The sequence below is a fragment of the Mirounga angustirostris genome, unplaced genomic scaffold (assembly GCF_029215605.1).
Source record: "Mirounga angustirostris isolate CCGP_5_RB_7025 unplaced genomic scaffold, mMirAng1.0.hap1 SCAF_13, whole genome shotgun sequence".
Classification (NCBI taxonomy): domain Eukaryota; kingdom Metazoa; phylum Chordata; class Mammalia; order Carnivora; family Phocidae; genus Mirounga; species Mirounga angustirostris.
The window spans coordinates 15905092-15930326 of NW_026991721.1; the positions used below are offsets into that span (position 1 = coordinate 15905092).

Consider the following 25235-nt stretch of genomic DNA (forward strand, 5'->3'; position numbering starts at 1 on the left):
TCCCAAATTGGTCAGTTGTATTCAGGAAGCTGGCCCGTGGGCTGGGGGCTTAACGTGCACACACGGATGATGAGAAGCTGGCAACTGGGGTCCTTCGTTCACTGGCACCGGGGGCTTCACTGTGTGTGCAGGGCTGCCTGGTGCCCGTGAGCCCGGGAATCGAGACCTCCGCCTTGCTGGCAATTCAGTTGTACTTTTTTTTTTTTAAAGATTTTATTTATTTATTTATTTGAGAGAGAGAGAGAGAGAGAGAGAGAGAGAGAAACAGCTTGAGAGGGGAGAGGGTCAGAGGGAGAAGCCGGCTCCCCGCTGAGCCGGGAGCCCAATGCGGAACTCGATCCCGGAACTCCGGGACCATGACCTGAGCTGAAGGCAGTTGCTTAAGCAACTGAGCCATCCAGGCGCCCTCAGTTGTACTTTTGATTAAGGAACAACAACAAAATAAAATAAAATAAATAAGATAAGATAAGATAAAATAAAATAAAATAAAATAAAAAAACAAAGACAACAACAAAACTGAGAAGAAAAATAATTTAAGGTGAATCTATGTGAACCTATGTGCCAGGCTGGGTTATAAACTCTTTGTGTGGACTTCCGGTATCTGAGAAATGACAGCACACAGTTTCTGGAATGCACACTTTGGGACAAAAGGGCATAGGTGAGGAAGGTAAGGGAAAAGGGTAGCGGGCTGGGCATTTTTAGAGCACCAGGTTTTGCCTAAATAGAGAGGTCCAAGGGCAGAGTGGTCAGGCACAGGATACCAAAGCCAGTCTACTCGGTTCAAACCTGGCACTGTCCTCTCTGATTTTGTGTCCCCGGCTTCTGCGTCACCATTCTGAGCCTCTGTTTTCCCAGCAGCAAAATACAAGGGGTATGAAGATTAATGAGCAAATACATATAGTTTACAACCCAAGCTGGCACATGGTACATGTGGGTTAATGTTGGCCATTATTATTATGATTATATTAACTTATTTAATCTTTACCATAACCTATGAGGTACACACTTAGATTCTTCTTGGTTCTCAGATAAGGTAACAGGTTCAGGGAGCGCAATTCCCTGCTCAGGTCACACAGCTGGTAAGAAGCAGCAATCAACGCCAAGTTGGGCTATCGCCTTACCCCTTGATGCCTGCAGTAGGACCGGGCTCCTCCTCTGACTCGGCAATGGCAGGACTGGTCCCAGCTCCTGAGATCTCAGTCCTATCACGGAGGCCCCATCCACCCCCAACATGTGACCCCCACAGGATGGGGTTCACAGAGCAGAGTGGGCCTCCTTGGGCGAAACCTTCACTCTATCCTCCTCTCAGATGTTGGAATCATGGCGAAGTTGGATCAAGGCAGTATCCCTGTGGTCTTTCCTTCCCGTGGCTCCTTCTCACCTGGGATGACAAAGCAGTGGGCTGGGAGTCAGCAGACCTGGGTTCTTGCCCCAGCTCTGCCACCAGCCCAGTGGGTGACCTTGGGCAAGTCACTGTCCCCATCTCTAAAATAATGGAGTTGGATTCAGCCATCCTGAGCTCTCTGAGATTCTAAGTTTACAATTCAGAGGATCAGAATGTCACATCTCACATATCAAGATGAAAAAGTGAGTGTTTCAGCCAGTTGACTGCAATGAGAAGTGATAACCCATCCCTTAAGTGCCCCTTGGAAGCACATCCATTTAGCACATACCATAAATTCAAAGAGAGCAGGGAGAGAATCACTGTTTGCTTTGCACACCCCAAGCTTGGTGCTTCACACAAGAGCTCATTTAATCCTTACAGCAGCCTGGTGACATAGGGCCTGTTTGTGATGCCATTTTACAAAGAGGCAACTGAGACTCAAAGTGGTCAGGTTGAACCAGTAGATGTGACCTTTGGACCCAAGGATTTCTGACTCCCAATCTATTCTTGCTACAAGATCCTGAGCAAGCAAAAACAAATTCCAAGCAAATGCATGGCTTCCTTTTTTTTTTTTTTCCTTCTTCTTTTTAAAGCATCTTGCCTTTCAGGAGCTGCTCTTATACAGTTTTTCCTCCACCAGCAGAGCAGGAACTGAGACCTGGTTCAGATATTCCAGACTCAGACCCTGGAACAAAAAGAAGCCTAATCAGGGCCTGGAAAGCTCGCTGAATCTCTAGCACATGGCTGGCTGGTGTCTTCTGAAGTCAGCCAAGCTGGAGCCTGCCCGGGGGGCTGAAGGATCATTTCCCTGGTGGCACTGAACCTACACCCCATGTGTTTCCCATCTTCCATGGTTCTCCTGTCCTATCCAGGTTCCTTCGTTGCAGGCAGTTTACCAGACATCCAAGTACCAACTGTGTTCACGTGTAACTGGCCTGGCCCTCCCAGGAGCCCCGGCCCCTTCCTGCCCCTCCTTAGGAAGCAGAGCACCATGGTCTCCCAGATGGAGTTGGGGGCTTTGGGGTCGGACACTCCTGCGTCCGCAGCCTGGCTCTCAGCCATTTCTTAATCATGTGATCCTGGCAAGTCACCTCACCTCACTGGCCTTCAGCTTTTACATCCGAAAAGTGGAAATAATATTTCCTCTAAGAGGTATATACAGATGAAACAGTGCTTTCGATCCAGGTTTTGTGATGGCCGCAAAGGGGCTGCTGGGTGGGGGGGGAGGGAAGGGGGCGGAACGGGAAGACTCAGGTGCCCCAGCGCCCCACCCCAACCCCCTCACAGCAGCTGCCCAGGCGTTTGGTTTCCATGGCTGAGTTCCTCTGTGATTCTGGGGAAAGGAACGGGGTATGCCGTGGAAAGAAAGGGTGCAAATTCCTGTTCTAGTTCTTGTGGAAATGCTTGGTACCCAGTAGGCACTTAATAAATGTCAGCACTTTCCTCTTTCCTTCTTCTTGCCTCCTATCATTCTCTCCCCCGGGGTTCTTAGATGGCTCAGCTAAGGACCGAACCCAAAGAAATGGAGAGAAGGCAGCAGGATGAGTATGGAGTATTTTCAAAATATCAAGTGAATCACCCGAGTATGGGGTCCACGGTGGGGGGGTCAAGCAGGCTGTGACCCAACACATCATCGTGGCACATCATGGCCCAGACTCATCTGGCAGCTCCAGGCCAAGGGCCCTCTGCCTGCAATGAGCACCAGAAAACCAGGCTCCTGGGAAACCCAGGCACAGAGCCCTGCTCCACCTACGTGCCACTCACAACAGGCTGGCTTCCTCCTCCTCTCGCCCAGGGAAGACCCAAAGGGACACAGTTCTGAAGATGTGTGAAGGGGTCCGGGAGGCGGGGAGGCCCTAGTGGTAAGGCCTGGCTGCTTTCTGCAAATAAGCAGGGCTTGCTGAACTGTGAGGGCCCCAAGATGGAGCAAAACCTGCCATCAGCCCTGCCCGGTTTCCGCGGATCCTCGGAGAACCGTCCTGCTCTGGAGAACAGAGCCACGACTGGAGCCACAGCGCCACCTTCAGGCTCGCGTCCACCTTGCTTTTTCCCTGCAAAACGCCGCTTTGGGCTGCAGGTGGTATGCTGGAGGCTCAAAGCAAATCCACGGAACCTCTGAGATGTTGTGCTGCTCATGTGCTCCAACAGATGGGCTTGGGTGGAGAGAAAAGTCGTTGTAACACGTGTATGGCAGCCAGGGCCGTGCTCCAGACAGGAAGCTGGCGGAGCTAGAAGCCAATCTTCCATCTTGGGGATGGGAACACGGAGGGTCGGAGACCTGTCCACAGTTACAGAGCGACTTGCAGGCAGAACTAGTACCTGACCCCAGGCTCTTGAAGTATCCCGTGTCTCTCGATCTGGATGGCTGTCCACCTGTCCGTTCCATAATAACTTTACTGTGTAAGAGACAACCATCATGAGCCTGCAACACCCACACTAGAGAGTGGCTCCTGTTCACCCAGAAATGCCAGGATATGGGGCTCAGTTTAGAGGTTACAGCTGCAGATCAGCATCACAAATGGGCTCCGTGGGGACTGAGGAGAGACTTCTCACAGTGGATGGGAAGGGATTTCATCACAGGACTCACCTACCTTCCTATACACCCTCACACTCACCCTCTCCATCAGGCAAACTCCTACTCCCCCTTCATGACCCACTCACAAAGTGCTGTCTTATGAGGACTTCTTTGACTTTCCCTGCATGCCAGTACAGTCTATCATTTTTACCTTGTGCCATCACTGTATCTACTCGAAACATCAATCACTGAATCCTCCTATATTACGATGACTTGACTGTCTCCTTGTCCAGATGGGGAATTCTGGCCAGGAAAACCAGCCCTCATTCTTCCTTGTGTCTCCAAAGACCAGCCACAGGAGGTACATAGAAAATGAGGGCGGACAGATGGATGGATGAGTGGATGGTGAATAGATGAGTGGATGAATGATGAGTAGATGGATGGATAGATGGATGGGTAGGTGGACGGATGGATGGATGGGTAAGTGGATGGATGATGGATGGACGGATGATGGGTGGATGGATGGCAAATGAGCTAACTCTAGGGGATGGCGTAGAACAGGGATGGCATTCAATGTCATTGAACAGGGATGGCATCTAAGGAGACCTACATCTAAGAACATATTTCCAAGCCAAAGTCTAAAAGCATAAATGCAGATGTGCATGTGAAGAGGAGAAGCTTGCTGGCCTCATCCATCAACCTCCTCCTTCTGACCACCTCTTTCTCTGGTTTCCCAGGGAACCCACTGGAAAGCAGATAGTGGTTTTCTAGATGTAGTTCCTGGGATACCCGTACCAGAATCACCTGGGCCGTTTGTTAAAGTGCAGATTCCTGGGCTCTGCCTCAGTGAGTCTGGGGCCGGGCCTGGGAGTCTGAATTTTAAATTAGCCCCCACCCAAGTGACTCTGATGCATGGGTAACTTTGTCAAGCACTCACGAAGGAGGAATGGCATCCAGGGACATGCCAGGAATTGCCTTTGTTGACCGCTGGCCAGAGAGGTTGAAAACTTGACCCAAAGTCCCACAGACACTACATGGCAAAAGTACCTAGAGTCCTCAAAGACCGAGAAGCCCAGAGGAAGAGGAGGGCCTCTAACTCTGTCCATCCCTCATGCCCGCAGCCTGAGGAGGCTGTCACATGCCTGGAACGAAAAGCCTGCCCTCAGCCCCCAAGCTGCAGTGAGCAGCGCCTACCTTGTGTTCCCTGCTCCCTCCCAAAGCCCAAAGCACCAGGCTCGCTGCGTGTTTACCAAGGCAGAGAAGCCAGCAACTGTTTTCGGTGTCTGCTTCTACCTAAATACAGATCTGGCTCCCAAACGCTGCCAGTGAACCTTACCAGACCTGGCACACTCGTGCCAGGTGTGTTCAGGCTGGAAAGGGCTCAAGGATGATGACAGCACCAGAGGATCGTTCTGGACCGGGGAATGGCCAGCATCCTGGCAACCACGAATGGGCAAGCAGCCTTCCCAGGCCAGCTGGTGAGGTCCTGCAAGGAGGAGAAAGAGCCCACTGGAAGGCAAAAGAAAACGCACAGCCTCACCCAAGCCTCTGCTGGTCCCCGTGGTCCAACAGTACCTAAGTTCCAGCCATACTGGACCTTTCGCTGAGCACCTACCATGCACCAGGCCTTGTTTTCGGTGACTATTTTGGTTTATCCTTACAATAACCCCAGGAAACATGTAATGTCCTTATGCCCATTTCACTTAAAAGAATACTAAGATCCACAAAGGTGGTGAGTTGCCCAAATCCTGAGTCAGAACGGAGGCAGAGTCAGAACTTGAATCCAGGTCTCTGCTTGCGGAAGGTTCCTTCGCTGCTAGCTGTGCCGTTCTCCATGCCCACCCCAGGTCGTCTGGCCTCCCTGCTCCTGTCCATGCTGCTCCCTCCACCTAGAATGCCTTGCCCCTGAGTGCCATCTTTGGTGCTTCAACCCAGGGCGCTGGCCACTTCCTCCCTGAAGCCCTCCCGGATCCCATCTCTCATCAGTTAACTGCTATGTTTCCACAGCACATTGCTTGGACTGGTATCTAGTCCCATTTTCACCTGCCGTACGGGTGCTGATTTCCATGAGATCCCCTAAATCTCAATCTCCAGCTCTCCCCACCACACGTCTGCCCCCAGTGTCTAACTCAGGCGTTTGCCCTCAACAGGGCTTCAGGCTGACCCTCTGGTGAGTTAGTCCGGGGCCCACGTGCAGGCCGAGTACTAACCACACTGCCTGCCCCCCGTCCCATGGCCAGGGCCACTAGTCATCACTGAGGGTGGTGGGGCCTATGGGTCTGACGGAGGAGCACTGAATCCTAAATCAGAAGAGTTAAGTGTGAGACTTGGTTCTGAAACTTCTCCGAGCTGCAGGTTGTTCCATCTGTGGAATGGGTGGGCGGATGCATAGATGATCCCTCTGCCCCACGGCTCTGTCAAGCATTGCTTGTGCATGGATGGGGCAGCCTATGTCAGACATCTGTGTCTTTATGAAGGATTGAACACACTGAGCCCTCAGAGTGGCTACAGGGTGGTGCTTGAGGGACACTGAGGCAGGCTCAGCTGGAGGAGCGGGTTCTAGCCAGGAGTAGGAAGAGACAAGTTCTGGCGGATCAGCGGAAGAAATGCCGGGGAGGGCACATGTGGCTGATCTGACGCACAGTGGGGTGTGGCCTGCTCCCCAGCGGGGAAGGACAGGCAGCGGGGGGACTGGGACGGCTCATCTGGCCCTGGGGTGGAGCGATGGAGACACCGGGCGAGAGCCCCTTGCTGTTGGAAGCCTGCTTGTCTGGGCCAGTGTGAGTGGCAGTGGGATTGAGAAGGGAGACATTCTAGGAACATCTGAGAAGAATCTCTGGGACTCAGTGATGCCAGCAAGCAGCAGAGAGGAGAAGAGCAAGCAAAGGTGGCCTGGAGGTTTGACCCTGGGGCGGTGAGGTCTGGTGGGTGAGGGACCGCAGGAGAGAAGCAGGATGAGCAGGGGTGAGCCTGGCTCTGAGAGGCCAGGGATGGGGGGGAGGGGCAGAGGAAAGAAGACCTGGCCTCCAGTCTGCATGTCTGCCTCTTACTTGGAGCAGGTCGCTGTTCCACTCTGAGACTGTTTTGTCACCCATGAAACGGGGGGAAGAAGACTGCCTAGGGGACGCTTGGACACGGACGTACTCGTGTGTACGTACGTACCTGTGAGTGGTGAGCCTCATAAATGCTGACTTTTACAATGGCCGAATTTGCAATTGATTTGTATTCCACAATGTAATAATAATAGCTATCATTTATTGATCACCCGCCATGTGCCAGGCACTATGATAAGTCATTTGTTTATATTCATGATCTAATTTCTTCCTTGCAAGAATTCTACAAGAGTCCCCGCCCCGCCCATTTCGTGGATGGTCACAGTGAAGATCAGAGAAATTAGGCAACTTTTCCAGGATCTCATGGCTGGTAAGTGGCAGTCACCTCCAACAAGCATCTAACGGGTAGCAAGCCCAGGGCTGGACCACAAAGGAGTGTAAGATCCGGCCTGGGCCTTCAAGGCATCTGGCAGCTACTGGCCCACAGAGGAACAGGTCTCCGTGAGCTGTTTGTTCCGGAATCCTATTCTCTCTGCCGCGAATGTTGATGGACGGGGACAAATGTCTCCTGGCATGACTCTCTGAGAGCTGGGCCCTGGGACCGTGGTTCACAATCAGCCGCTGCTCCCGCCTGCCTGCCTTTCTTCCAACTTTGCTGGGTGCTATTATTCAGCTCGGAGCCACCACCAGGAGCCGCAAAGCAGTTAATTACAGAAGTATAATCCCCTTCTTCACAAGAAGCTGATCTTCCAGGGTTGCGAAGAAGATAAGATTTATGCCTCTTTCAATTCCTTTATTCTGTCATCAACATAGATTCATATTTCAGTTTCCCCCATCGGAAACAAAAAGGAAACCCGCTCAGCCCACTGCTGCCTGGGAGAGATAAATTAGACTACACAAAGAACCGGCCCTATAAACTCAATCTCTTTCCCTTCCTTTCACGTTTGTGATTATAAACAGAGTCGAGGGCAGTTGAAATACATCCCTCTGCCTGCCTGCCTGCCTTGTCCTGCTCAAAGAGAGAGACAACACGGTGATAACAATCTCTGTGGTACTAGGGCAAAAGGAAAACAGGCCGCCCACATCCCGACGCCAGCCTGGGGAGCAGATCAGATAGAAAAACCTTTTGTCTCCTGCCATTCTCTGGTCGCGAAATTGTTCCGAAAGGCCCCAGACGGAAGCTGGATGCCGTGTCACTGTGAAGGCTTTCATTTTTTGATGGCAACGCGTACGATGATATTTGCTCCAAAGAAAGGGCCTTTCGAGTTGGCGGGCCGTGCGGCGGGGCTGTGCCAGGGCCCCCAGCCAGCTTCAGAAGAGCGTGGGCACAGGTCGCTGGCACATCGGACCGCGGAACGAGGCCAGTTCGAGCGGCCCCGAGGTGCAGATGCCAAGCTCTTTGGAGAGAAAAGCCCCACTTCCTGGGGGAGAGTGGCCCCCATGAGATCACATGATGCTTCTACTGAGGAACTGGGGTGGGTGACTTTGATTATTTTTACTGCCATTCAGCTGCTTTTGTTGCTTTTTGTGGGCTTTGCTGGAGCTGTTAACTGTCAGGCGTTCCACGGCCAGAGGAGGAACGGGCGGGGGAGGGGGGGGCAGGAAATGAACTGGTCTGCCTGAGGAAACAGAGCAAGTCTTTGGCAGAAGCAGGGGTGACAAAAGTTCTCACTAGAGGGGCGCCTGGGTGGCTCAGTCGTTAAGCGTCTGCCTTCGGCTCAGGTCATGATCCTGGGGTCCCGGGATCGAGTCCCACATCGGGCTCCCTGCTCCTCGGGAAGCCTGCTTCTCCCTCTCCCACTCCCCCTGCTTGTGTTCCTGCTCTCGCTGTCTCTCTCTGTCAAATAAATAAAATCTTTAAAAAAAAAGTTCTCACTAGAACAGCTGACGGGCACTCCTCTCAAGTGCCGGGCACTGGGCTAAGCGACCCCTGGTGTCCTCGTGACAACTAAGAAACCACTGTCGCATTTGACAGGTAAGGAAATTGAGGCTTAGATTCAAGGTCAGTGGCCGATTCCAGAGCCCCCACTGAACTGCCACGTCCCCCGGGGACTCCTCTCAGACAGCCTGACTCTCCTTGGGGGCGTTTTTGTGACTTCTGATGGGGCAAGGAGAAAATCTAATTTTTGAAAGATAATGAAGAAAGGGAGGAAGGGAAGAGAAGAAACTGGATGCGAGAGCCAAGTGGGCCCTTGTAATAAAATGTCATCCCACAAGATGTAAGACAATAGTCTTTAATAGACTCTGAGATTCAATTATCCCTTTATATATCCAGCAGACCCGTCACCGTCTAAATCACCCTTTCATGGTAAACACACCCTAATTCACAAATAGGATGTAAAATAAATCATGTTTGGGAGCCATGGAGCTTCGGAGCCATCATTCTTCAAAGACACGCACCTCAGCGCTCACTCCCTGGGGAAGAAGGGCAGTAAGAGCCCAGCTCCAGGCCTGGCCTGCCAGCCTCACAGATGGCCAGGAAGTGCACTCTGGTTCGAGGCCCAATCAATCTCTTCCATTCTGGGGCTTTTTTTTTTTTTTTAAGATTTTATTTATTTTTTTGACAAAGAGAGACATAGCAAGAGCAGGAACACAAGCAGGGGGAGTGGGAGAGGGAGAAGCAGGCCTCCCGCAGAGCAGGGAGCCCGATGTGGGACTCGATCCCAGGACCCTGGGATCATGACCTGAGCTGAAGGCAGACGCTTAATGGCTGAGCCACCCAGGTGCCCCATTCTGGGGCTTTTAAAGGATGTTCTTCTCTCCCCTCTTGGTCACCCTCTCTCAAGCCCTCAGAGGAAGGATAGCAACTCCTGACTCTGTCTGGATCATTCCAATTATTTTTTTCCAGAAGCCTTTCCTAGTGTGACACTGAGGTGAACACTAACACATGAGATTTTTCTAATTGCTGCCAGGGAAAGGACATGCCAGCTCAGCCCCCCTCTTCTAGAAAGTTGGGCCTTCCTGTGGAGCATGCACCAGCCTTGCCAAGACGGAGACCCCAGTCCTGCATGGGGCCTACCCATAAAGGAGTTCCTTGGCCTCATTCCTCATTCTAGTCCTGTCTCCGGTACTCTTCTTTACTAGTTTTCCTCCTTGTTTAAGTTATAAAAGTAACACATGCTCATTGTAGCATGGGGCTCGATAGAACTGTATAAAGCCAAGTCTTCCTCATTCCTCTCTAACTCAATTCTACACTCCTGAGTGTCACAGTTACCGACAGCCTGATGTGTGTCCCTACACATACTTCTTTTGGTAGATATTAAAGACTCCCCTGAACCCAATTTTTGCCTTTTTTTACAAATGTGGGATCAAACCATACTTGCTACTTAGAATTAACAAAATAGCATGGGTATGTTTTCATGTCAATACAGAGGTGTCAGACTCATTCTTTTTAATAATGTTGCGTACATGAGATTATGTAGTATGAGTGTGCCATAAGTTTCCAAACCATCCTACAACCTTGACTCTCCTGGATATTTTATCTCCTGGATGTTCTGATAATATATTATGCCTGACCGCTCATTTCTATGATGAGTGTCATGGCTTCCCTACATTTATAAACTGTCTAAATTTGACTAGGCCCTTTCCAGGCTGGCCCAGTCTTGGAAAGAGAACTCCTTATCCATATAATGTGCCCAAGGAGCAGTGCCGGTGAAGGTCCAGTTCTGGCCTTTCAGGCAGGACTCGGATTTGTAAATGCAGGTCACTGCCATGAAATCTGGACTTCCTTTTGGCAACAAAAAAACCAGAAAGCATCACTAAACCCTTAAGGCGTCATAAATAGGCATGAAAAATACTACATATAATCCTAGGCATAAACCCAATACCTGCCGGAACAACTTAATCCTCGAGAACACAAACATACATTGTTTACCAAAGAAGGATTTTTATAATGCCATTGCCGCATTTTATTAGGGAGGGAAGAGGCCTAAAGTGGAGACAGGCTACAGAAGATGTCTGTGCTCATTTAAGCTGAATGCTAAAACTCTCTGGGTCTGAAACATTTCAAAACTGGAAGTAAATTCTTCGAGGCAATCAGCTTTTCTAGGGCTTTTTTATGGAAGTCACATCCCAACAGTTTTAGAAATCAAAATGAAATCTCACAAAGTGTATTAAGAGTTTGTATCTTTTAGAACTAGTTATTCCATTTCTGGGACTCTATTCTAAAGAAATCTAGTGATGTCAGTAGAGATACAGGTAAAGGATATTTATCCTGGTATTACTTATAGTTTTGGGAAACAGGAAACAAGCTAAGTGGGGGCGCCTGGGTGGCTCAGTCGTTAAGCGTCTGCCTTCGGCTCAGGTCATGATCCCAGGGTCCTGGGATTGAGCCCCACATCAGGCTCCCTGCTCAGCAGAAAGCCTGCTTCTCCCTTTCCCACTCCCCCTACTTGTGTTCCCTCTCTCGCTGTCTCTCTCTCTCTGTCAAATAAATAAATAAAATCTTTAAAAAAAAAAAAAAGAAAAACAAGCTAAGTGTTCTACAACAGGGAAATGGACTAGCACACAACTACTAAAGAAGATATTTACAAAGTGTTGGATATTAAGAACACTAACTTAAGAATATTTACTTATGATGTTAAGTAAAAAGAGACTTAAAATTGTCTATTAAATTACGTAAAAATACACACAGAAAACACTGGAAATAAATACACCAACATATTAACAGTGCTCTCTCCAGGTGGTAGAGTCATGTGGTTTTTGTCCTTCTTTTTCCCCTCTTACTTTTCTGTAGTTTATACGTTTGCTAAAATCAGCCTGCATTACTTTATATATATGTAACTTTTATAATGGAATAAATAAAATCGTCTTAAACCACACACAGAAGAGAGAGCTGACTCTCCTGACTATTTTTAGGACGATGGGATGGTACGTATGAGAAGGGACGGGTGTGGATAAGGCTAAGGGTTGTCTGGGTTGGTGGGGAAGGGAGAGTAATGGAGAAAATCTCCTCACTCTTTGGTGTCTTTAAGAGTGTGGGCCACAGAATGCAATACCTTTGGCAGGACAACTCACACACAAAGCTAAGAACACCAAAAAGATGACACTGTCAGTTTGCTCAACATGCAGTGTGCACCTACTATGGGCCAGGCACTAGGGGAAATGACTGACTTCACATTCCAGTTTATTAAAAAATGATACTACACTTTGTCCCCATCATCATATGTGACTTGTAGCACACTGGTTACCTCGATGTCCCCACTACTGTTCTCAGAAAGGCAAACAAAAAGAAAAATGAACAAGTTACAATTTGCAATGGACGTCAAGAAAGAACATATTGGAAGGAGCCCAGGACCTTCAACTGATTCTACTAAGAGTGTGTGTTCCTCATGAGAGGCAGCTCTGGGAAAAGATTCAGCCACGTGGTTGTCAAACTGAAGTGTGCAATTTCTGCTGTCTGTCCTGAAAGTTCTTGACTGATGGCTGCTCTCGGCAGGACCAGCAAACAGTTATTAATCCATATTTATTGAATACCTACTATGTGTCAGTGCTATTCTAGAAGTTAGGGGTAATACAGCGAATCAAAGTCCTCCCACTGAGGGTACTTACATTCTAGTGCAGGAATAGGCAACAAATAAAAACATAAACCACAATCTGCCAGGTCATGATCCCTGCTGTGGAAAAAGGAAATAGAACAGACTAAGGAAAGAGAGTGACAAAAGGCTCTTTTCTAGATAGAGTATTACAACAAGTCCTCCCTAAAGAGGTGATTATTTGAGCAAAAACCCGATTGTTTTTGCTGACTAAGTGACATGGATATCTAACGGACTAAGTGACGTGGGTATCTACAGTAGTGTTCTATGTTGAAAGAACAAGTGCAAAGGCCCTGAGGCAGGAGGGCAACAAGAAAACCAATGCGGCTGGAGCACTTGTGAACAGGGAGATTGGATGGAAACTGAAGTCAGGGATGTGGACAGCATCCAGATCACCCAGGGCCTGTTAGGACATGGTAAGGACTTCGGAGTTTATTCTAAGAATAAGGGGCCACTGGATGGTTTTGAGATGGGGAGTAAGATGACCTGATTGAGGTTTAAAAACATTACTCTGTCTACCCTGTGGTAGAATTTGGGCTAGGATGCTAGTGCAGAAATTCACTGAAAGATGATGGTGAAGATGATGAGAAGTAGTGAGATTAAAGACATATTTTGAAAATGGGGTTCACAGGATCTGGAGATAGCCTGAATGTGAGGCAGGAGCAAAAAGAAAAAGAAGAAGTGTCAAGGAAAATTCCAAGGTCTTGGGCATGAGAAACTGAGTAAGTGGTGGTGCTATTTAATGATATGGGGGACACCAGAGGAGGAGTGGGTATTTTGTTTTGTTTTGTTTTAAGGGCACATGAGAGATGCTATCTGTACCAGCCTTGTCTTACTACATCAGTGCACACTGGATGACTTCCAATGGCCACCATTTGCATCTCTTTGCCTGAGAACATCCTCCCAAGCTACAGAAACCACCAGTGTGCCCAGCACACCTCACGGGGCAGCCCTCAATCACTGGCCCTGAGAAGCTGGTGTGCAAATACCCCAGCTCTCTCCCCTGAGTGGAATGGGGGAACGCTGGATAATTCTGACATGCGCTCTACAGCATTGTTTCCCCAGGCTTCACCCGTTGGATTATTAAGCTCCAGTCCCTACAGTAGCATCTAGCTTGATTAACACATCCTTTATTGGCTTTTTCCCCTTTCCAGTTCATTCTCCCTAATTCCCGATCATTGGTTCCTGTAACTCCCAAATGAGTCCTTGTCTCAGGGTCTGGCATAGTCCCAACTATGATGGGACAAACAAGAACATCTTCCAATTCCTTATACCCACTCTTCTTCACAGCTACTGCTAATCCCACTTTTTGGTCGTTCTCACTGCCTCTGAACAACAGTAGCAGAATCAAGGTAATCAATGAACCTCAGTCATGTATGGCAGGGACAAAATGGAGTAACTTTACTAAACCGGACTGCCAGGTGGTCTCCCCGTCCTACTCCCCAGGCCTGCTAATAATCAGTTTGCCTTTTCCTTTTTAAGCACTGAATGCAGCGTTGCTTTGTCTTTACATTTTCAAAACCAACAAGCAATAGAAAGAACAATGATGTAGAGCTGGGGAGATGCCAAAATGGAAGAAGCAGGGGAATGACAGACCTTTTCCGTCCCCTCCTTCGTTGGACACTTCGGCAAATGCCCTGAGACACGAAGGCCACAGACTATTAGCAGCAGCATCAGATGCTATTTGTGAAGCCCTGACTCCAGGAGGCACTGAACTCTCTCATCAAAAGCCAGGGAACAGAGAGACTTGACTTGCCATATGCCATCTCTCTTAGGGAAGCATGCTTATTTATACGGGAGCATTTTATATGTCGCAAATGATTCAGAATCATCACTCTCCAGTTTCCTTCTGTTGACATGGATTGACTGTGGGAGGAGGTGGTTAAAAAAAGCAAATGCTGCACAAAGATCTTTTGGTTTGAGGGGGGACAAAAACTCAGAACACTTGCGACAAACGAACTGCCGTCAGTGTCCATTAGGCACGACATAAACATGATCATCCTTTGTACAAATAAGAAGACAACAGGTACACAGTCCCATGAGTGGTGAGGATGCTGGAATCTGTACTCCCTGGGATAGCAAAGGGTACTGAAGACCAGGAATACACTGTGGAATCAGTCGGATCTGGGATCAGACTCCAGTTCAGCCACTTATTGGCTGGTGACATGGGGCGTCTTCTTTAGCCCTGTTGAGCCTTGGTTTCCTCACGAGCTACGTGGACATAATATAACCACTTCATAGGCTGGCTGAGACGAATAATGGCCAACGAAAAGCAGAGCAAGCAAGCCGGCAGCATTAAGTCCTTTCTCTGGTTAACTATCTGTAGCTGAAGGCCACCTGGCAAATCCACCCTGACTCAGTAAAGCCCTGAGAAAAGCCAGCTTGGTGGTCCTCAAGGCTGAGGAACTACCACGCGGAACAAAAGGGTGACACCCTCCCACCCTGAGTGAAGGTTCTTCCCCAGGCCTTCCGTGCCTCTCCCAGGGGCCTCCTGTGCTAGACAGTACGAGCTCTTCCCCAACGTGGATCTTACACTCTGTATCCTCAGCACTGATCACAGCGCTTGGCACGTTGGAAGGCAGCAAGCTTGGTGCCAGGGAAAGAGCACACAATTTTGAGTTAGACAGCCCTGGGTTCAAGGCCCAGTAGCCTTCGAGCAAGTTGCTTCCTCAAACCTCTGGATCCTTACCTATAAAGCTGGCAATACCACCTACTCTAAAGAGTTGCGAGTTTGAACTGAGATAAGAAAGGCAGAGCCTAGTACAGTGCCTGGAAAATTGCAGACACTTGAAAAACGTTAGCCTTTTATTACGAACTATACTAAATTACTAACTCTTTACTAATTTAGTATTTACTAATTACTAACTATTACTAACTATACTAAACATTTGCTGAACGAACCCGTGAATGAAAAGGACTCTGTTTAATTAACAACATACACCGCCCCCAAACACAATAGGAACAGGTCAGACCGCATTTTCCTTTCTGTGTATTGAGATGGCAGCCACAGCTCTTTCGCTAGGGCCACAGGCTTCTTTAGCTCTGACTTCATGCAGCATAATCATGGCAAGTTCCGATCTAGACTCGGCACACACGCTGAACAAAACGCACCGCCTGCCCTCACCTCCATCCCAACGTACACCTAGAAGGAATATCTCATTACAAATAATGCCAAGGGAATCGCCCAACATCTCCCCCCAGATATATAGGAATTACAACTGGAATTCTCCATTGTACAGTGAAAAGCCTGACAGTCACCACCGTGACCAGGTGGTGAGGATTAACACCACCAGAAACAAAACATACCGGCATTCCCTAGGGTACCTGATACGGTACCCTGAAGAGGACGCATCACTTGTGTGATTTCCTTGTGGAAACCTCAAAACCTTAGTCTAATCATGAGGACACAACAGACTAATCCAAATCAAAGGACAGTCTACAAAATAGCTGACCAGACCTCTTTAAAAGTGACAAGGTCGTGAAGGACAAGGAAATAATGAGGAGCTATCACAGATTGGAGGAGACGAGGGGTCATGGAATCTGTGTGCAACATGGGGCCCTGCATGGATCTCAACAAAGCCTGCGTTTCAGTCTTTCAAAAAGTCAAAGGCAGCCTCAAAGGGGGAAAAGGATTAACAAAAGGGCCAGCCGAGGGGTGCATGGAAAAGAGGAGGCCGGTCCCAGGAATTTTACCGACCAATTGGGGGTGAGGAAGATTTATGAGAGGATTAAAGTCTAAGCTCCATTTCCCCCCAACTTTTCAAGCTTGGGCACCAATAGTATAGTTACTTTTTCTCCTTCAACCCCAGCCCCTGAAATTTAACCTAGAGTGAGAGAATAGGTCTGAGCCTGCTCAGCACGGTTTCACAGCAGAATGTGCTCCTGACATTTTCACTGGCTAGCAACATAAATATTGCGTGGCCTAATACGGTAAAGTGCTTTTTAGACAAAATGTGGCATTTAAGCGGAATTGCCAAATTGGGATGTAGGCCTTAGGTTCAAGGTTCAAGGTAAAAAAATAGGCCCCTTGCTCCTCAGGGAGGAGGGGATCCCACATACCCAGTTTCAGTTAAGTTTGAGTCTTAAAGTTACACAGGAGTCCAAGTAAGGCTTTCACTTTATATTTGAAGGAAACTGGGGCTCAGGCTCACCCCATTGGGTGATTTAACACAACCACTGCAGGATGCCATGCTGTCTTCTCCAAGCTGCTAGTATTTACCCAGCCTTATGGTCCTGACCAAGAATGAGACCAGCCTACAAGGATTACCCAGCAGCAGACACGTGGGCCCCACCTAGACTTCTGAATCACACTCTTCTGACACTGAAGCCCAAGCACGTCTACCCGGGAAATGGGTTCTGTAAGACTCCAGGACAGAGCAAACAGAGAGAGCCACTGTTCTTCAGCCAGACTGTGTGTATGTGGATGCAGGTGCATACTTGTGCAAGCATTAGGATTTCTTTTTCTTTTTAAAGATTGATTTATTTATTTATTTTAGAGAGAGAGAGCATACAAGCAGGAGGGGCAGAAGAAAAGGGAGAGAGAATTTCAAGTAGACTCCACGTTCAGCACAGAGCCCAATGCAGGGCTCGATCTCACGACCCTGAAATCACAACCTGAGCAGAAACCAAGAGCTGGAAACTTAACCGACTTGCCGGAGTCCAGCTCCAGCCGGGGTGGGTCTCTCGTAGGAAAGGACGGCGTCGGCGAATGAGGAGACACAGACACAGGGTCAGGTTGCAAGCATCTCCTCCTGACAGCCTTGGAGGAACTTTACTTATATGTTAGGATATTTTTGTTTTTCCAAATCTTAGATCATTTTCTGGATTACAGCCATAGCCTTCTTTCATTTTTCCTTTGTAATGATTAACATGACCTTTATTGATTTCTGCTTATTGGCTTTCGCTAAAACTAAAAAACAGTACGCAAAGAGAAAGGTGCTAAGCAGAGCGTGACCATCTTGTTATTTTGTTCTATAGAAACTAATTCTTCGTGGAATTAGTTTCATTATGATTGCTTAGATAGGCGTAACTAAGATGAGTAGTCATTTTATCATGAAACCCCAAAAATATTCCCACAATTATAAAGATTGCCATAAATAAAATGAGAAAGAATAGCAGGAGCCAGCCCAGAAATATTCCCACAATTATAAAGATTGCCATAAACAAAATGAAAGAGAATAGCAGGAGCCAGCTGTGGAGTCTCCTGTTTTCAAGATCATCCCCCATACTTGGACTTTGTCAAAAAGCATGAGTAGCTTGGCTCGCGCCACCGACTGAGCTACCCAGGCCCCCCAAGGGTTAGGATTTCTAGGATGTATCTATAGAGTTGCATGATATCATTTCCATTTACCTTCACTGTCCCTTCACCTCCCACCCCAAACATTTCTCCTGCCTCTCTCCATTCTGCATCCTTGCCCAAGTCTCATGTTTTAAGGTCCATTCTATGTGCTGTTTGGTCCCCTGACCCTTCTCAGCCTTCCTTCAGTGTACCTGAGATGAGATGGTAATCATCTTGGTGCCAACGAAATCCATTCATTCGTGTATTCATTCATTCATGCATTGGAGACTCATGGGGCTCCGAAGATACAGTTACACACAAGACAAGAGCTTTGCTTTCATGGAGTTCATACAGGAGTAGGGGGAGATAATCAGTAAACAAAGACACAAGAAATCAGCAATAATGAGGAGTGTCGTGGTGAAAGCAAATTAGGATGGTGTAATAGGAGTAATAGGAGCCCACTGTTGCTTAAGTGGTAAAGAAAGGGCCTATTAGAGGAGGTCACCTTTAAGCTTAGGTCTACACAAGAGAGATCCAGCCCTGCAAACACCTGGAGGAAGAGAGTTTCAGGCAAAGGGGAGAGAACTAGTGCAAGGGCCCATAGGCAGGTCCAAACTTGGCAGATGAAGAGAGAGACACTGTGCTGGGTCATAGCGAGTGGAGGGGTAGGGAGTGGTCCCAGATGAATCCAGATCATGCAGGGGCTTGTAGGGCATGGTAACTAGTGTGGAAAGATGCTGGGTGGTTCCAGATAGAGAAGTGATAGAATCTAACCTATGTTTTAAGCAACCATTTTGGCTGTCATGTGGAGAATGGACTGGATGGTGTGTGGGGGGGGGGGGGGGCGGGGGCGTGGGTAGAAATGGGTCATGAGATTAGAAACAGGGAGACCAGAATCAGAGGGTGCTGCAGTTCACCAGGTAAAGGATGATGGTGTTTGGGTTAAGGTGGTGGAGATGAGAATGGTGGGTGGATTCTGGATATGTTTTGGAAGAAAAGTTGAAAGAAATTGTTGATGGACAAGCTGTAGGGAATGAGAGAAAGAGGGAATCAAGACTGCTCCTGGGTTTGCGCCTTGAACACGTGGATACATGGTGGTGCCACTGGTCAAGATAAGAACCCTGGGAGCAGAAGGGGTTGGGGCTGGGAAATAGCTTTATTTTAGACATATTAAGTCTGAGATATTTATTAATGAACTGACTGAAGCCCTCATCTCATACTTTATATGTACCACCAGACAAAGGACTATGAGATCCCCACACATTGCCTTCCTTTTCAATTCCTTGTTAAGCAGAAATAAAGAGAAAGATAACTGAGTAAAATATTCAGTCTTTGGTAAAACACTCTTCTGTTCAGAAGTTTGGTAGTAGGGTGGGTGGGCATAAATAGCCAATCAATCACTGTGTCACACCAAACAACTGTTCAGGGGGCAAACTAATTAAAAATTTAATCCCATGATTTTCATCTTAATCTCTTTTTCCCATTAGCTCTGATCAATGCCCACAAATACAATTTAGCAGAACAGTCATTTAGATAAATGACTCGGGGGGGGGGGGCACCTAATTAGTCTGTTATGAACCAACTGGTAACTAAAATTATATGCTAATTACCAAAAACCGCACACTAATTTTAAAAGCATTTTATTAGCATAAAAGCTATGTTCCTGTTATCAGATGACATATCCTTTCTATGTCATACACAACAATTGTGCAAACCTATTTCTCTTGACTTTCAGAAGTCAAGTTGCAGCGTGCTGTTAAGTAAACAGTGCACCTGAGAAATGTCTACTCACCTTTACCTCACACTCTAACACAAGCAATAGTGAAAGTTGGACCAGTAAGAAGATTCCATCAACTTCTCAGCTACCTGGGGGCTTCCACGGCACCTGCCAGAAACAAAAACAAAAACTGATCAGGCCAGAAACATGAACAACTAAGCAAAACTGAATGTGGAGATGTGAGGACTGGGTTGAAGAAAGGTGAACTCTGAAGCCTGTTGCAAAGCCAAGGTGGTTGCTGAAGAAGATCTTGACTGTGCTCACTTCGTCTGCAAGTCGGGGGACACTCATTTGGTGACCATCTCTCTTCTGATCTATGGCAAAAATTCTACTGCTTTCAATCTCACAGCACATCCTAGGATGCCAAAATCCTTAAGTTTCTTCAAATAAAAGAGATCTTTGTTTAAAAAATAAAAGTCAGGGCATCTGGGTGGCTCAGTCGGTTAAACATTTGACTCGATTTAGGCTCAGGTCATGATCTTGGGTTCCTGAGATGGAACCCCATGTCAGGCTCTGCACTGGGTGTGGAGCCTGCTTGAGATTCTCTCTCTTTCTCAAAAATAAATAAATAAATAAATAAATAAATAAATAAATAAATGCCAATGGCTCTGGTCTCCTGTAACCTTTTCAGACCTTTAAAAGTGCTTCCTGCTGGGGCGCCTGGGTGGCTCAGTCCTTAAGTGTCTCCCTTCAGCTCAGGTCATGGTCCTGGGGTCCTGGGATCGAGCCCCGCATCGGGCTCCCTGCTCCGCGGGAGGCCTGCTTCTCCCTCTCCCACTCCCCCTGCTTGTGTTCCCTCTCTCGCTGTCTCTCTCTGTCAAATAAATAAAATCTTAAAAAAAAAAAGTGCTTCCTGCACTTGGGTTTTCACTGCCCTTTCAATAAAGGGTGAGAAATGTGAAGAATGGTGCCTGCCACTAATGAAAACCAACAAGTTTCTTTCTCATGCTGGACATGACCCCAGACACAGGAGGAAAGGTTACCAAACAGCAGGTGTAGGTGGTGGCTGGGCCCACTTAATACAGAAATCTTAAAGAAGTAATGGTTTTCTGGCTGCTAAGGCCCTCCGCGCACACATTTTATGGCGATGAAGTCCTCGCTGTTAAGCATCGTCTCTGTCCACTCCATCTGCCACTTCCAATAATAACCGGTTTGGGGGTGGGCTTGCAACATAAACTTTCTTGACCTACCTCCCAGCCCCCTCCCCCCACTCCGTCCCTCGCTCCCCCAGACGCCCCCTCCCGCGCACACACCCCAGAAGGCCGTCCCTGCGGTCCCCCTGTCACCAACAAGCCGCTGGCGGCAGAGCCTCGAAGCTGTTCGGTCAGACTGTGCTGCAGCAGAAGCAAGAATTTGGGAGGGAAAAAGAACAGAGACTCCCCGTATTCTTAGCTTCCAAAGGGCTCCAGGGCAACCGGAGAGGAAGTGACGTACAGGAAACGGAAGTGGGACGTAGGTCTAACTCGCCGCCATGTTGTGTGTGGCGGATGGAGAGTGCGGCCCCCAGGCCTCCGAGCTCCAGCCGCCCAGCAGAGAGAGTGAACCTTGTCTTTCCCTGTCCTTCTGTCGTTCTGTCGTTCTAACGAGTATTTACCGACCTAACTGGTGCCTGGCACTGAGGGTGCGCCAGAAATCAGTGAACAGGACCGACCTGGCGCTCTCCCTCCTGAGTGTTCAAACCTAGCGATGGACACGGAAGCAGGAGGCCTCCGGAGCACGAAGCACTTAGAACGTGGGCGCAGCTGGTCTCGGGCATCTTCGGAGGCTTGTTCGACTTTGGTTACTTGGGTTAGGGCCTCGGCATGGTGCATAGAGGAGGGAGGGATGGAGAGAGAGTTGGGAAGCAGGCGGTGGTGGATTGGGTGTGTGAAATATGCAGAGTTGGGTGACCCCCAGGCTTCTAGGCTGACAGCAGGGTGTGTGGTAGGGAACCACATAATGGAAGGGAACACAGGAGAAGCAGATTGGGCGAAATAGTGTGGGTTTAGACATGTTGAGCCTGCGGGACCGTCCAATGGAGAAGCTTAGCAGGCCGTGGGATGTGCCTGTTTGGATCTCGAATGAAAGTCTGTGCCTTAGATTCGTGGATGGGGATGAGAATGGAGAGGAGCATGGAGGATATTGCCTGGTGGAGAGAATACCATTTGCGAAAGAGGCCCAGGACGGACCCCAAGAGCTCCTCTACTTGCAGAGGGCGAGGAGGAGCAGGTAGCCTTAGGAGAAAAACCAGGAGAATATGGCATTGCAGAAGGCAAGGGAAGAGCACTTCGGGTTGTAAACTGGATCAGTCTTCTTGAGAAATTAGGGAGGCGAAGACAGAAATGCCAGGCCTAAACAGGCATTGCCATCAGCTAGAGCAGGTTCATTGAATGGTAGGAGGAGGCCAGCTTGGAGTGAGTTGAGGAGCAGGGGAGGGTGGTGGTGAGAAAATGGAGACAAATGAGCATAGACAAATCTTCCAAGAAATTGCCTGTGAGGAAATGAGAAGGCTACTGGAAGGAAGACGTTATTACTATTTTTTTAAAGACTGGAGAAACATAAGTTTGTTTAGATATTGACGAGAAGGAGCCAGGGATTTTTAATGTTGATCAGCTCATGACCATATGGATCCGTGCCCAAGAATAGTTTATGAAGAGGAAGAACACAGCATGGGTGGGAGGGGGGCGGGCACAGGTAGAGTCATTAGGATCTATGATGTTGAGTAGGTTGTGCATTTCCCAAATCCAGGGAGCACTATTGACTGCAGTGTCATCCCAGTTTTGAATAGTAACCATGACTGTTTGGGGGCAGATGATAGTAAAGAGCTTTGAGGAGAGGGTGAGGAAAGAAAGAATTCTTACTTACACAAAATGGCCACAGCAGCTGTTGGTAGTGGAAGTTTGGTGCTGGAAGTTGAGGTACCTACGTTCATTGTATGTATTCTGCCTGGGAAAAGGAGGTGAAATCATTGAAAGAAGAGAATCGAGTCGGAAAGGTTTGTGGACAGTGGAGATGTGCATGGTTGTTGGAGTTGAGGGGAAGGCAGAGAAGAACGAGCAGATTTTAGCCATTTAGACCCCAGACAGTTAGGTCTATATCAGCAGGGGATGAAATCACCAGTATTCTCATCTCGCTATCTTGCATTTCTAGCAGTAGCTTTTGGCCCCTGGTATAATGTCTCAGCAGGTGGATTGGGATGGTCTAAACTTTGCTGATCCTCTTGTCTCCTCCTGCAAACATATTTTCCATTTCTTTTGAAGGACATTGGGAAGCTGCCCTTATTTCACAGGAAAACCTTTTTTGTGAAAGTGGAACCAGTGGCCAGCTTTTAAAAATGCATCAGGACTTCTGCTTCCAAGAAGATGGAGTAGATCTACTTTCCCTTTGTTCTCCCACAAAGTACAACTAAAAACCCTGGACATTATATATAAAACAAGCATAAGACTATGGCCTTGTTGGGCACATTATAGAGCTTTACTAATCAAGACAGCACAGTATTTTCATAAATATATGCAAACATCTGAATGGAAAGAGTAGTGAATCTAGAAATAGACCCACATATATTTAGTAAATTGATAAATATTACAAAGCATTTCAAAGGGAGAGGGTATAATGCTTAACAAAAGATGCTGGAGTAATTAGACAACCATGTACAAAAAAGAAAGAGAAAAGAACATTGACCCTTACCTCAACCATATACAAAACAATTCAAAATGAATCATAAACCTAAATAGAAGGGCTTAAACTATAAAACTTATAGAAGAAAGCACAAAAGAAGATTTTAGTATGTTTGAGTTTGGTAAGTAGTTCAGAAAAACTATGAAAAATGGGAAAAAATCAATAAATTGGAATTCATTTATATTTTTTGCTCTTCAGAAAGCCCCATTCAGAAAATGAGAAATCAAGCCACTGACTGGGAGACAATGGTTGCAGAACATGTATCTGACAGAAGACTTCTATCTAAAATAGATCTTTAAAAGTTTGCAACTCACTAATAAGTGAATAAAAAATGGGCAAAATATTTGAACAGCTACTTCACCCAAGAAGATACATGGATGACAAATAAGTGCATGAAAAGATGCTCAATATCTTGATTTGTTAGGGAAATGTAAATTAAAACCACAGTGAGCTAGGACCACACACCGACTAGAATGGCTAAAATTAAGAAGACTGACCATACCAAGTGCTGGAAAGCATGTGGAATAATTAGAACTCTCATTGCTGATGGGAATGTTACATGGTACATTTTCCAGTGGTACAAAATGGGACATACTTTGGCAGTTTCTTGAAAAGCAAACATACAGCTACTATAGAACCTAGCCTTTCCATTCCCCCAAGAAAAATGAAAGTGTATGTCCACCCAAAGACTTGCACACAAATGTTCACAGCAGGTTTATTTTAATAGCCCCAAACTGGAAGTGACCTAAATGATAAATAATAAGGGAATGGATATACCAATTTTAGAGTATCCATATGATGGGATATACTCAGTAGTAAAAAGGAATGAAATATGAATATATCTGCCAACATGAGTGGATCTCAAAATAATTATGCTGAGTGAAAGAACCCAAATGAGAAAGAAAAAGTATACTGTATGATTCCAATTATATAAAATTCTAGAGAACTCAAGGTAATCAATAGTGACAGATCAATGATCACCTCAGAGTAGGGAATAGGGAAAGGCAGGATGAAGAGATTACACAGGGGTATGTGGAACTTGGGGGTGGCAGATATGATCATTATCTTAATTGTGATGGTTTCATGCGTATACACATATATGAAAACTTACCAAGTTGTGTATTTTTATATGTTCAGCTTATTATAGGTCACTTAAATAAAGCTTTAAAAAGAACCCACTACTGAGCTTCATCAAATCTTGTATTTGTTTCTGATTTTTTTCCCCCTCACCTGTACACCTCCCAAACCTATTTCCCTCCATTCCCCAGATGTAAGCACTAGGAAATTGAATTTGGTATTTATCATTCTCATGCATGATTTTCTGCTTGACTACATAAGTCTTTACCTATAAACATCATATAACATTGTTTTGCATCACAACATTTTTCATAAATGGAATATCTATCATCCTGTAACTTGCTTTCTTTGTTCAACATTATATTTACAAGTAAATTATTTAACAAAATGTTTGGGCAAACATTATCACTATTTTACAGATGGAGACACCGAGGTTCATGATTAGGTAAGTTGTCCAAAGTGAGTGATGGAGGCAGGATTAAACGAAATGGTTTTTGGATCTGACCAAAATCCAAGTCAGAGCTTCAAAGAGTGACCCCAGGTTCTCTAAAGGGTGGGGCACAATCCCTTGATTGTGCTTTCTAGTACTGCCAAGAGTGGGCGCCCTACTAGGCTATTGTGGACCTCTCTGGTTTGCCTGGCACTCAGGCTGGGCCCCTCCTTGCCATATCCAACTATGCCTGTGCCAGAATCAAAGCCCAGCCCCTTTGTCCTGTGTTGTTCCTTTGACTTGGTTGCCCCTGCCCTAAGCAATCCCACCTCTTCTTGTCCTGCTGGGGGTTCTTAATCGCTGTTGTGCTGGGGACCCCTTTGGCATTCTCATGAAGCCTATGGGCACCTCAGAATAATATCTGTAAATGCTTGCGATACATAAGATTACAGTTATATTGAAATACTATTATCAAAATACTTTTAAAATTATAATATAGTAATATGTATGCTTCTTTATTAAGGCTTTAT

At 47.1% G+C, this 25235-nt stretch overlaps 1 long non-coding RNA gene across 1 annotated transcript; it reads right to left on the reverse strand.

Moving 5' to 3' along the window:
* Positions 1-261: 261 nt before the first annotated feature.
* On the reverse strand, positions 262-20940 carry LOC135362249 (uncharacterized). Its single transcript, XR_010406721.1, has 3 exons — positions 20795-20940; positions 19557-19649; positions 262-1381 (listed from the first exon to the last, which is right to left on the reverse strand). It is a non-coding gene; the product is annotated as an uncharacterized LOC135362249 (long non-coding RNA).
* Between the last annotated feature and the right edge of the window lie 4295 nt (positions 20941-25235).